Source organism: Castanea sativa, chromosome 3, assembly GCF_040712315.1.
Source record: "Castanea sativa cultivar Marrone di Chiusa Pesio chromosome 3, ASM4071231v1".
Taxonomy (NCBI): domain Eukaryota; kingdom Viridiplantae; phylum Streptophyta; class Magnoliopsida; order Fagales; family Fagaceae; genus Castanea; species Castanea sativa.
The window spans coordinates 13,783,618-13,797,904 of record NC_134015.1 but is presented as its reverse complement, the minus strand read 5'-3'; the positions used below and the strand labels follow the sequence as shown (position 1 = coordinate 13,797,904).

General features: G+C 35.7%; 3 non-coding genes across 3 annotated transcripts; all 3 read right to left on the bottom strand.

Annotated features, from left to right (window-relative positions):
- Positions 1–980: 980 nt before the first annotated feature.
- Positions 981–1,141, bottom strand: LOC142630091 (U1 spliceosomal RNA). The gene has a single exon (XR_012843207.1). It is a non-coding gene; the product is annotated as a U1 spliceosomal RNA (small nuclear RNA).
- A 6,725-nt stretch (positions 1,142–7,866) lies between these two features.
- LOC142630110 (U1 spliceosomal RNA) lies at positions 7,867–8,028 on the bottom strand. Its single transcript, XR_012843224.1, has one exon. It is a non-coding gene; the product is annotated as a U1 spliceosomal RNA (small nuclear RNA).
- Positions 8,029–8,991: 963 nt separating this feature from the next.
- LOC142630107 (U1 spliceosomal RNA) lies at positions 8,992–9,153 on the bottom strand. Its single transcript, XR_012843222.1, has one exon. It is a non-coding gene; the product is annotated as a U1 spliceosomal RNA (small nuclear RNA).
- Positions 9,154–14,287: the final 5,134 nt, after the last annotated feature.

Here is a 14,287-nt window from a genome sequence, read left to right as displayed (position 1 = left end):
GCTGTGTAAAGTTGTGCAAATATTTCCATGAGCTACAGTAACCGTGTATATATACACGGTTACTGTAGCTCTTCTATACATTATTTTAATAATTTCTAATTTCGCTCCTTTTTTTTTCTCTCTCTCTTCTCCAACTACAAAACCAACTCCCTCATGATCTGCTTCTTCCTCTGATACACACTCCCACAAACAAAATAAAAAATAAAAAATCAACCACAAAAATAAAAAATCAACAACAAAATCAACCACAGACACCACAAAACCAAACACACCCACAGACAGACACACCAACGGAGACAGAGAGTGGATCGACGCTTGTGGCGGATCGACGTGCTTGGATCAGCGTTCTTCTCGCCGTGCTTGGATCGGTGTTCTTCTCGCCGTGCTTGGATCGGCGTTCTTCTTGCCATGCTTGGATCAGCGTGCTTGGATCGGAGTTTCAGATCGGAGTGCTTGGATTGGAGTGTTTGGATCAGCGTGCTTGGATCGACGTGCTTCTCGACGTGCTTGGATCGGCGTTCTTCTCACAGTGCTCCCTGTTTGGATCTAAATTTCAGAGAATAGTTTGGAATAGAGAGGAGTTTCAGAGAGGGGTGAAAATGAAGACTCTAGAATAGTCTCGTGAGTGGGATAGGGTAAAGTGAAGAAGATACTTTATGGGTTAAGTGGGGTAGGTGGGAAATAATAAAAAAATGAGGAAAAATATTATTTTAATAAAAAAAGTGTGTATAATAAATAAACTGATGTGAGTATTTAGTAAAAGTGATGTTGTAAAATAGAAAAAGTAAATTTTTAGTGTAAAATAGACAGAAAATTTTAAACAAATTGTGAATGCTCTAATGATAACAGTCCATTTTCATGTACTCTTAAAAATATAAACCACCGAAGCATCAAATTCTTTTTATATAAATTTAGGCTGGTGTAAGTAATGCATGTTTATAATGATTGCATAGGGAATAAATCAGTTTGAACTAGCTTTGACAGGGGCCGCGCGAACGCAGGCCCCCGCTACCACAAATTATGACGTAGGCTCCACCACTTGGGTAGACCTTAAGTTAGCACCCCTCCTAGGTGCAATGGAGGTCACTACCCTAGGCCATAGGCCTCTTTGATCACCTATTGACCCCGTCCAGGTAAGTATGTTAGTCTGCCATGCTCACATCTTATTTATACACCAAGCTCTCCCCTATTCTTACATACAAATAGTGATGTGGGATGAAAGATTGATTGGTGTCATGTAACACATTGAGGCAGTGAGGTACAACATTGTTGTTAACCAATTTAGGATTTTGGAGAGGGTTTTAGTTTTATCAAAACAATATTTTGGATGATCAAATATCAATCACTTTCCACCTTGGTGCTAACTAAGAAACCTGGTCCTTCAGCAAAAAAAAAAAAACTAAGAAACCTGGTCTAATATTAGTCTCCGCCTGAACAAGTCCTTCGTTTACTTACCTCATTGTTGAGGTGCTTTCTGTGACTGTCAAAATGTTCTTAGAATTTTAGTCTTCAACTTAATGATAAACAAATTTTGTTAAGAACCTTGTAGTTCAACTAGTATATCCTAGTATTTTCAAAAGAGAGGTTCAATATTTAAATCTCTCCTCCTCCATTATAACTATCTAATTTATTATATAAAAAAATTAGAAAGATTAACCAATGTTAATGGAAACCATGTCAAGATTAAGTGGTGAAAATGATTTCAATACAGAGGAAAAACCAAAACCAATCTTTCAAAATTCTCAGGAATCTATATGAGATATATCCATACATAATTTGGTCTTTGAGAGAATACCTTTCAAAAACAAATATTCTCCTATAGTCCTATGCTAATTCCAAAATTTGAAGAAGAATTGTTTCCCTTGTGAATAAGTGTATTTCCTAAGCAAAAAATCCCAAGGGTGCATGTGATGTGAAGATCCCTTTCCCATATGTGTGTTTCCATGTGAACAGGAGAAGTCATTTTTGTGAAAGCACTTAAGGGCGGTTTAGTAAGTGACTGCAAACAACAGATTTTGAAATAATATAAAATTTGTGGTTTAAAAAGTGTTGTGAAAATACGTGAATAAAATATTCATAATGCAAAAACTGTGTTTATCTCATGTTTCTTGTGAGGACCCGAGGACCTAAGAACCCGAGGACCCGAAGAAAGGAAGGCCAACATTTAGAATGAAAGATGAGGTCTCTTCAGGTGTGCCCGAAGATGAGGTGGCGTGGACGATAACTAAATAAGGGGCATGTTACAAATATCTGATTGTAATAGACTGATTTGGAAGGTTGCAAGGTTGCATTAAATGCTTGGCAACAACCATTCTGGCCGCATTAATTAGCAAGCATCTCCTCTATCCGTCGCATTAATGTGGACATGACCTGAACAGTGCGGGATGCAAAGTGGAATCTTGTTCCATTGCCGACGGACAAGTGTCACGGGAGAAGGACCGCAGATTGCAAGGTGTAAGGCTACGATGAAAACAGAGAATAGAATAAATAGGAATCAAGAGATTACGAGAAAGGGCTTTTTGTTGTTGAACCCTCTCTACCAAATGTATTGTATGAGGACTCTTAAGTGAATAGAGCAACAGTAACGTTCTGAAGTTGATTTTATGAGCTTTTGGTCCTTACATTTCTAATAAAATGTTTTCAAAAAGTATTTTTTTTAAAAAAAAACATAAATGTGTGGTTTGTATGTGTATGAATTTTTTTTTTTTTAAGTAATGACATACAATAAAATTATCAATAGGCATGCGTTTATAAAAAGTGAGGCAAAGAAAAAGTAAGAGGGGAAAGTGAAAAGTGAGAAAGAGGATCCATTAGTTGACGTTGATGGAGTGTTTGGTCAAATCATGTGGGTCTCATGATTTTTAGTGTATTTAAAACGTCACTTAACATTGTTACTTAAAAATTAAAAATTGATCTAAATGTATTCTCAAAATACAGTGTTTAAAAACATCTTAAATTGAAAACTTTGACTCAAACACTTTTACTTGACACATTTTTTATTCCCATAGTTTTCTTAATCATGCAGAAGAGGCGGGTTACTATGTCATGGATCCGGGGAGAATTTATAAATTACGGGATGAGATTCAGAAGTTAAAAATCCGAGAAGAGAGAATGTGGAAGCAGCGGTCCCGCAATGCTTGGCTCAAGGAGGGTGATAGCAATACTCGTTATTTTCATTGTTGGGCAAACCAACGTAACAAACACAACTTCATAGCTGGGTTGGAGAATAGTGACGGAGAATGGGTGGAGGATGAAGGTCGTATGAGTTCTATTGTTGAGGATTATTTTTGCTCCATTTTTACCTCTTCTAGGCCATCGGATTTTGATAGTATTTTGCAAGGGATTCATCCGGCTATCTCTAAGGTTGATGCTGATTGCTTAGGCCGTGAGTTTCATGCAGATGAAGTGTGGGCTGCACTTAAACAGATGGCTCCTCTTATCGCCCCTGGTCCCGATGGGATGTCACCCATTTTTTATAAATCTTTTTGGCAAATTGTGGGAGAGATGTTACGGCGGTGGTGCTCAAAGTTCTTAACTCAGGTGTGGTTCTGGAATCCCTTAACTCTACTTTTATTGCTCTTATTCCAAAAGTGAAGCAACCAAGGATGGTCTCTGATTTTCGCCCTATTAGTTTGTGCAATGTGATCTATAAACTTATTTCAAAAGTTATAGTAAACTGGCTGAAATTTTTTTTATCTAATGCCATTCCCGAATCTCAAAGTGCTTTTTTGACTGGAAGACTTATTTCTGATAATGTGTTAGTTGCTTTTGAGACATTACACTACCTTAAAAGAAAAACTCAAGGGAAGTTGGGTTATATGGCACTTAAGCTTGATATGAGCAAAGCGTATGATAGGGTTGAGTGAGAATTTTTAGAGAAAACAATGCGGCATTTAGGGTTGGGAGATAGATTGGTGAATCTCATTGTGTCCTGTATTACTTCGGTCTCCTATTCTGTGCTTCTTAATGGGCGGCCGGTTGGGCATATTAAGCCAGAAAAGGGTTTACGCCAAGGTGATCCTTTATCACCTTACCTTTTCCTTATGTGCGTCATGGGGCTACAGAGTTTGTTACATACAGTTGAAATGGAGGGACACATCCAAGGAGTGGCTATTTGCCGGAATGAGCCAAGGGTCTCTCATTTGTTTTTTTGCTGATGATAGTGTGTTATTTTGTCGGGCAAAAGAGGAGGAATGTTGGAAGATTTTGGAGATTTTGGCTATTTATGAGAGAGGTTCGGGTCAGAAAATTAATCGAGACAAAACAAATATTTTTTTCAGCTCTAATACTTCTCCTAATATGCAGTCTTGCATTCAAAGTATTTTGAGTGTTCCGGCTATTCGGCAATATGAGAAGTATTTGGGTTTGCCAGTACTTGTGGGAAGGACCAAGAAACAAAGTTTTATATATATCAAGGAAAGGGTATGGAAAAAACTTCAAGGTTGGAAGGAGAAGTTGTTGTCTCAAGCGGGTCGGGAGGTGTTGATCAAAGCCGTCATTCAAGCAATTCCGACGTACACTATGAGTTGTTTTAAACTTCCCAAGGGTTTAATCAAGGATTTGGAAGTCATGATTCGAAAGTTTTGGTAGGGATATCGTGGCGGTGCTAGGAAGGCCCATTGGGTAAGTTGGGATAGGCTTTGTGAAGCTAAGGAGGTGGGGGGGATGGGGTTCAAAGAAATTGAGAAGTTTAATAATGCTTTGTTGGCTAAGTAAGTTTGGCGGATGATAAACAATCCTAATTCGCTTTGTTATCGTGTTTTTAAGGCGAGGTTTTTTCCGGATTGCTCTGTTCTGGAAGCTAGGGAATCTATTGTAGGTTCCTATGCTTGGAAAAGCCTTCTCAGTGCAAGGGATGTTATTTGTCAAGGGATGGTTTGGCGAGTAGGGAATGGGGATACTGTGCGGATTAAAGGGGACCGTTAGTTGCCGAACAAAGCTTGCTGCTCTGTTATTTCTCCTTTGCCGCAGATGGAAGAGGATACACGTGTTAGCTTCCTTATTGACCAAGACCGGTTTGTGTGGAAGGAATCGGTGGTTAAGGAGCTCTTTCTACCTCACGAAGCTGACATAATATTGAGCATTCCTCTAAGTTTTAGGCGACCTCCTGATTGCATTGCTTGGGCTCTTACTCCTTCAGGTTTATTCTCAACTAGTAGTGCTTACAAATTGATTGTTTCAGGTGCATCGACTTCCATGGCAGGCAGCTCCACTGTGGATGATCAAAGAAGATTTTGGAAGGGGTTGTGGCAGCTCCGGGTTCCTAATAAAATCAAGCTTTTCATGTGGAGGGCTTGTAATGATGCTCTGCCAACAATGGAAAATTTGTTTCGTCGGCATATCGTTTTGTCTGATCAGTGCAATCTCTGTCAGGAGCAAACTGAGGATGTGGTGCATGCTCTTTGGCTGTGTAAGAAAATTTCAAGTGTTTGGTTGTCTTCTAGAGTAATTTCACCAAGCGGTTCCTGTTCAACCTGTTAATTTCCGTGAACTCCTGTCCAGATTCATGTATTGCCGAGACGAGTATCGTGCAGAGATATTTGTTATTGCGGTTTGGAGCATCTGGAACCGAAGGAATGCGCTACATTTTGGGCGTAATGCTATTTCTGTGGATCGTATGTGCAGCAGCGATGGGAATTTGCTGCAGGAATTTTTGGCTTCTCACGACGTGGACTCGATCCTTCCTTGTCCATCTGCTGTGCAACGCTGGTGTCCCCCCGGCTTCTGATACGTGTAAGGTCAATTTTGATGCTGCGGTATTTCGACCATTAAATTTGGCGGGTCTGGGTGTGGTGATTCGCGACAGTAGTGGTACAGCTGTTGGTGCACTCTCTGTTCCCATCTATCTCGGTAGTTCGGTGGCTGAGTTGGAAGCATTAGCTTGTCTAAGGGCTGTTCAGTTTGCGCTAGAAGTTGGCATTACCAGAGTGGTTTTTGAAGGGGATTCAGCTGCTGTTATCAATGCTCTTCGGCAGGGGTCAGGCAAGCATACTTGCTATGGGAACGTGCTGGATGATATCAGAGTCTCTGTTTTAGCTTTCCAGTTTTATGATTTTAATTTAGTTGTTTGTGTAATTCGGTTGCTGATGCTTTTGCTAAGAAAGCTAGTTCTGTTGTGGGGGTGCAGGTTTGGAAAGATGACTTTCCTGCTGACATTGCTCCTCTTTTGTTTCATGATGATCATTGATTAGTTTTAAATAAATTCCCAGGCCTGGGGTCTGATTCCCATAAACACTCCATGACTCTGAGTGTCCAAATACTTTACAAAGTCCAAAGTCCAAGCGTCCAACTAATTCATGTGCACCCCTGTTTGCTAGGTCTAGTTCTAGGGCTAGAATGGAATGTCTTAAATGGAATCTAACTATCTTAAGGATTCCACCGTATCCAATTCAAATTTGAGTAGTTAAAATTTTCAATTCATGTAATGGTTTAAAAATATACGTGTTTTAAAATTTTATTCATAATTTAATTGTTACAAAGTGTGAAAGAGATTTGAACCCTAGTTCTCCTAGATTTATTTTTATTTAGAGTAATTATTTTAAATTCTAATTCAATCTATTTTAGTAGTCTAAAACTTCATTGTGAACTGTGTATAGACAAAATTAACTTTGTCCAAATCGAACTTGTATATAGAAAAATGATAAGATTTAGCCCTAAGGTTAGCCAAATGAAAATAAATATAGCATATAAAAATATAATATTATTCTATTACATAGCATATTTTTTATAGTGCTCAATTTAGATGTTAAAATATGAGACTTTACTAATCTTTGTTTATTTTTTAATCCTTTGTGGTGGACAAAGTACTCTTAATAGTTCTATTAGAAGTTCTCTATAATGCCATTTATTTAGTAAAAAGCAAAGGTTAGCCAAATGAAAATAATGGATGGATGACAAACTTTAGCTTTTGCAATTTTATTTTTATTTTATTATTATTTTATAACAATGCATATATAGAAATTTAATTCTTAGATTTTGCTCATAATTACTTATTTGATAATAAATTTTGGGTAGACGAAATTACAATTTCTGCAAAGAAAATAACCTTAATAGATTATCAATAAGACATTGTTTTCTTAATTGGTCCAATTAATCATTGTTTAATTTTATTAATTTTCTTAGTTACGTTTTTTGGTATTTTAGATTGTAGGCAAAAAAAATAAGGTTTGAGAAAATTTGTCTAAAACTAAAAGAATAATTTCCAAATTTTATATTCTTTTTAATGATTCACAAAATGTTATAAATAAATTTTATTAAAAAATGAATATTTTCATTAATTTACCTTTTGAATTTCTGAGAAAAATTATATATATTTTTTATTTTGGTACTACAAATTTTATATTAAGATTGTTCCTATATTACATATATGATTTTTGATATAATAAATATAAATTTGATTACAAAATATATTACTCTTTATTACATTAATTTAATTTAAATTGTAAATAAAAAAAATTAATAAAACCACCTTCACATCCTAAGTGGATGGTTCGTATTTAATTTGTAGGTATTTCCATCCATTTAAATTTAGCTAAAATAAGTTTTATAATATATATATTTTAATTTAACTTAATTCAAGAAAATATAAAATAGAGGTGCTAAATATTGTTATAATATGCGTCTCGTTAATACGTGTCCTTAGAATACACATTAAACTATCCATTTTTAGAAATATTTTATGCGAAATTAAAAAACCCGATAAAACATTTTCTATACATGTGCCTAATCACAAGTAAAATCCTTATAAAAATATTATAAACATAATATTCCTCTATATAATAACAGTTTGACATGGCCACCCAAGATTTGTATACGTTTAATTCTAAACAGTTTACTTAATATAAATCTCAGATAATTAACTACTTAGCAGGGGCCGTGCTTGCGTAGCCCCCGGTGCAACAAATAATGACGTAGGCTCTTCCACTTGGGAAGACCTTAGGCTAGCGCCTCTCCTTTATGTGCAATGGAGGCCACGACCCTAGGCCATGGGCCTTCTGGATCACCCATTGACCCTGTCCAGGTAAGTATGTTTGTACTGGTCGCACGCTTCACTTTAATACTATGCGCTTACCTCTCCTCTTCCTTCGTTTTACGATGTGGGACGTGTGGCCATTGAAAGATGCAAACCAAACACTATAATGCCAGTCATTCAAGACTATGAATGTTCTTTTTGTCTTTTTTTAATCTCTTTTTTCTGAGCCAAGAAAGTGAATTTATTAAGGTGGTCATTGATTACTAACTCAACAATTTTAAACAAGTGAGAGTTTTTTAGTGGAATGGTGAACAAGTGACGTGGTCCACCAGAGGACTTTATAATATCTCAGAGGACAAATTTTATATTCTTTTTAATGATTCAGAAAATGTTATAAATAAATTTTATTAAAAAATGAATATTTTCATTAATTTACCTTTTGAGTTTCTGAGAAAAATTATATATATTTATTTATTTTGGTACTACAAAATTTATATTAAGATTGTTCCTATATTACATTTATGATTTTTGATATAATAAATAAAAATATGATTACAAAATATATTACTCTTTATTACATTAATTTAATTTAAGTTGTAAATAAAAAAAATTAATAAAACCACCTTCACATCCTAAGTGGATGGTTCGTATTTAATTTGTAGGTATTTCCATCCATTTAAATTTAGCTAAAATAAGTTTTATAATATATTTTTTAATTTAACTTAATTCAAGAAAATATAAAATAGAGGTGCTAAATATTGTTATAATAAGCGTCCCGTTAATACGTGTCCTTAGAATACACATTAAACTATCCATTTTTAGAAATATTTTATGCGAAATTAAAAAACCCGATAAAACATTTTCTATACATGTGCCTAACCACAAGTAAAATCCTTATAAAACTATTATAAACATAATATTCATCTATATAATAACAGTTTGACATGGCCACCCAAGATTTGTATACGTTTAATTCTAAACAGTTTACTTAATATAAATCTCAGATAATTAACTTCTTAGCAGGGGCCGCGCTTACACAGCCCCCGGTGCAACAAATAATGACGTAGTCTCTTCCACTTGGGAAGACCTTAGGCTAGCGCCTCTCCTTTATGTGCAATGGAGGCCACGACCCTAGGCCTTGGGCCTTCTGGATCACCCAATGACCCCGTCTAGGTAAGTATGTTTGTATTGGTCGCACGCTTCACTTTAATACTATGCGCTTACCTCTCCTCTTCCTTCGTTTTACGCTAATGGACGTGTGGCCATTGAAAGACGCAAACCAAACACTATAATGCCAGCCATTCAAGACTATGAACGTCTTTTTGTCTTTTTTTAATTTCTCTTTTTTCTGAGCCAAGAAAGTGAATTTATTAAGGTGGTCACTGATTACTGACTCAGCAATTTTAAATAAGTGGGAGTTTTTTAGTGGAATGGTGGACAAGTGACGTGGTCTACCAGAGGACTTTATAATTTCTCCCTCTCTACAGTAACTTTTACATGCAAATTTCCCAAGCACCATTATTATTTTGGATAAAATTTAGTTACAAAATTTATTGTTACATAAGGTTATAACCTTACTTAATAAAACTAACACACGTGCTCAGAGTTTCTTCTATTTTTTAGTAAAGGTTAATAATTTGAATCTATTATAATTTGGGATTACTACATTTTCCAATAAAAAAAAAAAAAAAACTTAAGGATGTGATGAATGTTAAGCGTTTGTAGGTGAAATAATTTTTTTTATTGCCCTCTCATAAAAACAAAAATTATAATAATACATCACGTGGGTTTTTTTTTTTTAATGAGAAATTTACTCTATTGGATATGTGCAAATTTGGAATGATATAAGTGTTGATTTCTGTTGTTGAGACTAAGAGCACCAAAACAATGAACTGTGAAAATAAACTAGAAAATAGACTTGAGAAAGAAATAAAGAAGAAGAGATAAAAAAAAGGGGGGGGTAAGATTAATAAAAAAAATTATGAAAACAAAAATACACAAACTAATAAATTAATAATTTCAACATTGTCAAAGGAAACAAACCTTTTTAAATTGGAGATAATAATGAAGTGAGCAAAAAATTGATCAAATCCTAAAATCTATGGAAAGAACCTGAAAAGAGACGGGAAATATATATAAATAGAGATATTGTGTGCTTATACAATGAGAGTTAGATAAAGAAAAAGAGATTTTTTTTTTATTAAAAAAAATAAGATTTGGAAGTGGCGAACGTGGGAACTATTTGAACTAAAACTGTTTAGTTTGAATCGTAGGAGTGGGAGAGAAGTTTATCTAAAATCAAAGATTTTGAAGTTAAAAACTTGAGTCCTAATTTAAAGGTGAGAGAAAAGGGGATAAGTATAATTGTTAATGTTTTTATTTATTATTATTTTTGAATAAAAATAATTTTAATTGGAACTGTGTTTTTGATACAGAGTTAAGAAAAACAAACACAAATAAAAGAGACGTGTTTGAATGAAATGGTAAAACTCTCTCTTTTTTTATTGATAAAGAAAGGAGGCCTATATATAGGCTTTACATCAGAACTGAAAGCACATGAAAATAGGCATTATAAACCAACTCCTATTAACTAGGAAACAAATAGAAACAAACTACTTCTTTAGGATAGCAATGTGAGACACTTTCTCAGCCATGAAATTTGGCTTAAATCAATTAACCAAATATCCAAAAGACTCGGTCAAACTACTAAATATCTAAAGATACTTCCAATAAATATTATAAAATAAAACATTTAAATCTTAACACCTTTACTTAAACTGAAATTTGCAGAAATCAGTTTAAAATAAAATCAACCCTCTACGAAGTCTTCCTTTGCAGCAGCATGTGAACACACTCCAAGTAGACCACGCAACTTCACAAATGTAGCCAACTTGAGAGGCTTGGTCTGTATATCTGCAACCTGGTCTTCACTTTGACAATAAATCAGTTTGATTGTTCCATCATTGCTGAGGTCTCTTAAAAAATAATATTTCACATCAATGTGTTTGCTTCTTCCGTGTAGCATAGGATTCTTAGAGAGTTTGATTGCTGAGTTGTTGTCACAAAAAACTGTAGTAGCTTCAACTTGCTTGAACTGTAGCTCTTCAAGAATTTTTCTCAACCAGATAGCTTGACAAGCACAAGCTGTTGCAGCAATTAATTCAGCTTCTGTAGTTGACAAGGAGACAATTGGTTGCTTCTTAGAAGACCACGATATAGCCCCTGTGCCCAACATAAAAACATAGCCTGAAGTGCTCCTTCTATCATCTTGATCTCCTGCATAATCACTGTCAGTAAACCCAAACAATTCTAACTTTTCACCCTTCTTGTAGAACAGCCCAAAATCTCTAGTTCCTTGCACGTAACGAAGGATTCTCTTGGCAGCTAACAAGTGTATTTCTGTTGGATTCTCCATATATCTACTTATTAAACTCACAGAATACATTATGTCTGGCTTTGTTGCAGTTAGAGGGCGTTTGGATGCAGCTTATTGCTGCATCCACGTTTTGCCCTTTTTTTTTTCTTTTTTTTTTTCTCGCTGCTGTGGGGGACAAGCGCGCAGTGCGCGTACTGTGCGCGCACTATGCGCGCACTGTGCATGTACTTTTTAAGCAATTTTTTATTAAAAGTGGGTCCCGCAGCACTATTTACACATTTAAAAATTATTTTGCTACAGTGTTTTCAGTTTTCAGCAATAAGTTCTATCCAAACGGACCCTTAAATACATCAAACTGCCAACAATTTGCTTGTAAAGTGTTACTGTCCACCTTCTTCCCTTCATGATCTTTGTTTAGCTTCAAGCCAAACTCAGTTGGAGTGCTTACAGGATTGCAATCCTTCAACTGAAACCTGTCCAAAACATCTTGCACATACTTCTTTTGAAAAATAAAGATCCCATTAGCTAATTGCACTACTTCTATGCCAAGGAAGTAATGCATCATACCAAGATCAGACATTTCAAATTTAATCATCATGGATTTCTTAAAGCTTTCAATCATGACTGTATTACTTCCAGTATAAATTAGATCATCTACATATAAGCAAACAATGAGCATTTTCCCTCCATCATCAGCTTTTATGAAAAGTGTATGTTCATAAGGACATTTTTGAAATCCTTCCTTCAAAAAATAAGTTTCTATACGATTATACCAAGCCCGTGGAGCTTGTTTTAATCCATATAGAGTTTTCTTTAATTTGTACACTTTATGCTCATTGTCAAGTTTTACATAACGAGGAGGTTGATCGATAAATACCTCTTCTTTCAAATCTCCATGGAGGAATGCTGATTTCACGTCCAACTGGAAGATAGGCCATGAGTTTTGAGCTGCCATAGCAATCACCAATCCGATTGTATCATGCCTTGCAACCGGAGCAAAAACTTTTTTATAATCAACACCAAACTCCTGCTTGTAGCCCTTAGCTACCAAACGTGCCTTGTGCTTGTCAACCTCACCATTCTCCTTCAGTTTTGTCTTGTAAACCCACTTTATGCCAATTGTCTTCTGCCCTTTTGGAAGATCACACAGCTCCCATGTATCATTTCTTTCAATGGCTGTAATTTCAGTATCCATAGCCTTTCTCCATTTTGGTTCTTTGACAGCCACTTCAAAACTGAAAGGATCACAATCTGAAAATAAAGCAAAATGAGTGAGTGGGTCTTCAGATTGATTAATTTCAGTCACCTCATAATCATACATCCATGCGGGCCTTTTTCGAATCCGACGATGAGATTGAGCTGCTGTATTAGTAGCTTCTGCTGCTGTTGGCAAAATTTCAGCAGCTGTTGGAGTTGCTCCTGATGAATTTTCAAGCATAAAGACTGCTGATGTTGGCTCACTTTCAGAATCATTGTCAAAAAGAACTTGAGCAGGCTGCTGCCTTTTCCAATCCCAAGTGTTTTCCTCATCAAAGACAACGTCTCGGCTGGTCACAATCTTCTTGGTTAGTGGATTAAACAATTTATACGCCTTGGATACTTCACTAACACCAAGAAAGACACACTTTTCCCTTTTATCATCAAGTTTCTTCCTCTTCTCATCCGGGATATGTGCATAAGCGATGCAGCCAAAAATTTTAAAATGATCTACAGCTGGTTTCCTTCCACTCCAAGCCTCCTCTGGTGTCATATTTTGAACAGCAAATGTAGGACTTCTGTTCAAGATGTGAATACTCCAATTTACTGCTTCAGGCCAAAAAGATTTTGGAATTCTCCCTCTTGTCAACAAGCTTCTCACCATATTAAGGATGGTTCTGTTTTTCCTCTCTGATACACCATTTTGTTGTGGTGTATAAGCAGCTGTCAGCTCTCTTCGAATGCCATGATTTTCACAAAAAACTTCAAATTCATTTGAGCAATATTCTCCACCACGATCTGTTCGAAGAGTCTTAATGGTGTTTCCTGTTTCATTTTCCACACGAGCCTTGAAGCTTTTAAATGCACAAAAAGCTTCTGATTTTTCCTGTAAAAAATAAACCCAAGTTTTTCGAGTATAATCATCAATGAAGGTAATTAAGTATCTTTTACCTCCATTAGAACATGGTGTTATCGAGCCACATATATTGGAATGAATTAGCTCCAAAGCATCTTTTGCTCGCCATGACTTCCCTTGGGGAAATTGGGAACGATGTTGTTTGCCAACAACACATTCGGCACAAACTTTGGAAGGAATACTAATCTGAGGAAGACCTGCCACCATATTTTTCTGTTTGAGGGTCTTTAATCCGCCAAAACTCAAGTGGCCATAACGAAAATGCCACAACCAAGAAGAATCTTTTACTTCGGCTCCCAAACAAGATTGCTTACTTGTAATCTTCAATGGAAACAACCTGTTTGAACTCATTTGCACAACAGCAATGGCTCCTCTAGTAGGATCATAAATCTCACAAACACCCTTTTGAATAGTGATTACATAATCCTTTTCTTGCAATCGGCCAGCACTTAACAAATTGCTTTTCAAGTCAGGAATGTAAAAAACATTAGAGATTGTTTCTACAAAACCATTCTTGGTTCTTATCTCTATATCACCCTTTCCCATCACCTCCACAGTGGAACCATCACCAAAACTTACTGTAGAATGATAGCATTCATTTAAATAAGAAAAAGAAGACTTACTTCCACACATGTGGTTACTGTAGCCCGTATCCACATTACCAAACATCATATTCAGGTTCCTGATTAGCTTGAACAACCATTAACAAAGTTTCTACTTCCTTCTTTTCAGCAAAATTCGATTGGTGTTCCTTTTCTTTGTCTGTAGGCAGCCTAGTATAACATTCAAAACGATAGTGTCCAAATTTATGACATCTAAAGCACTC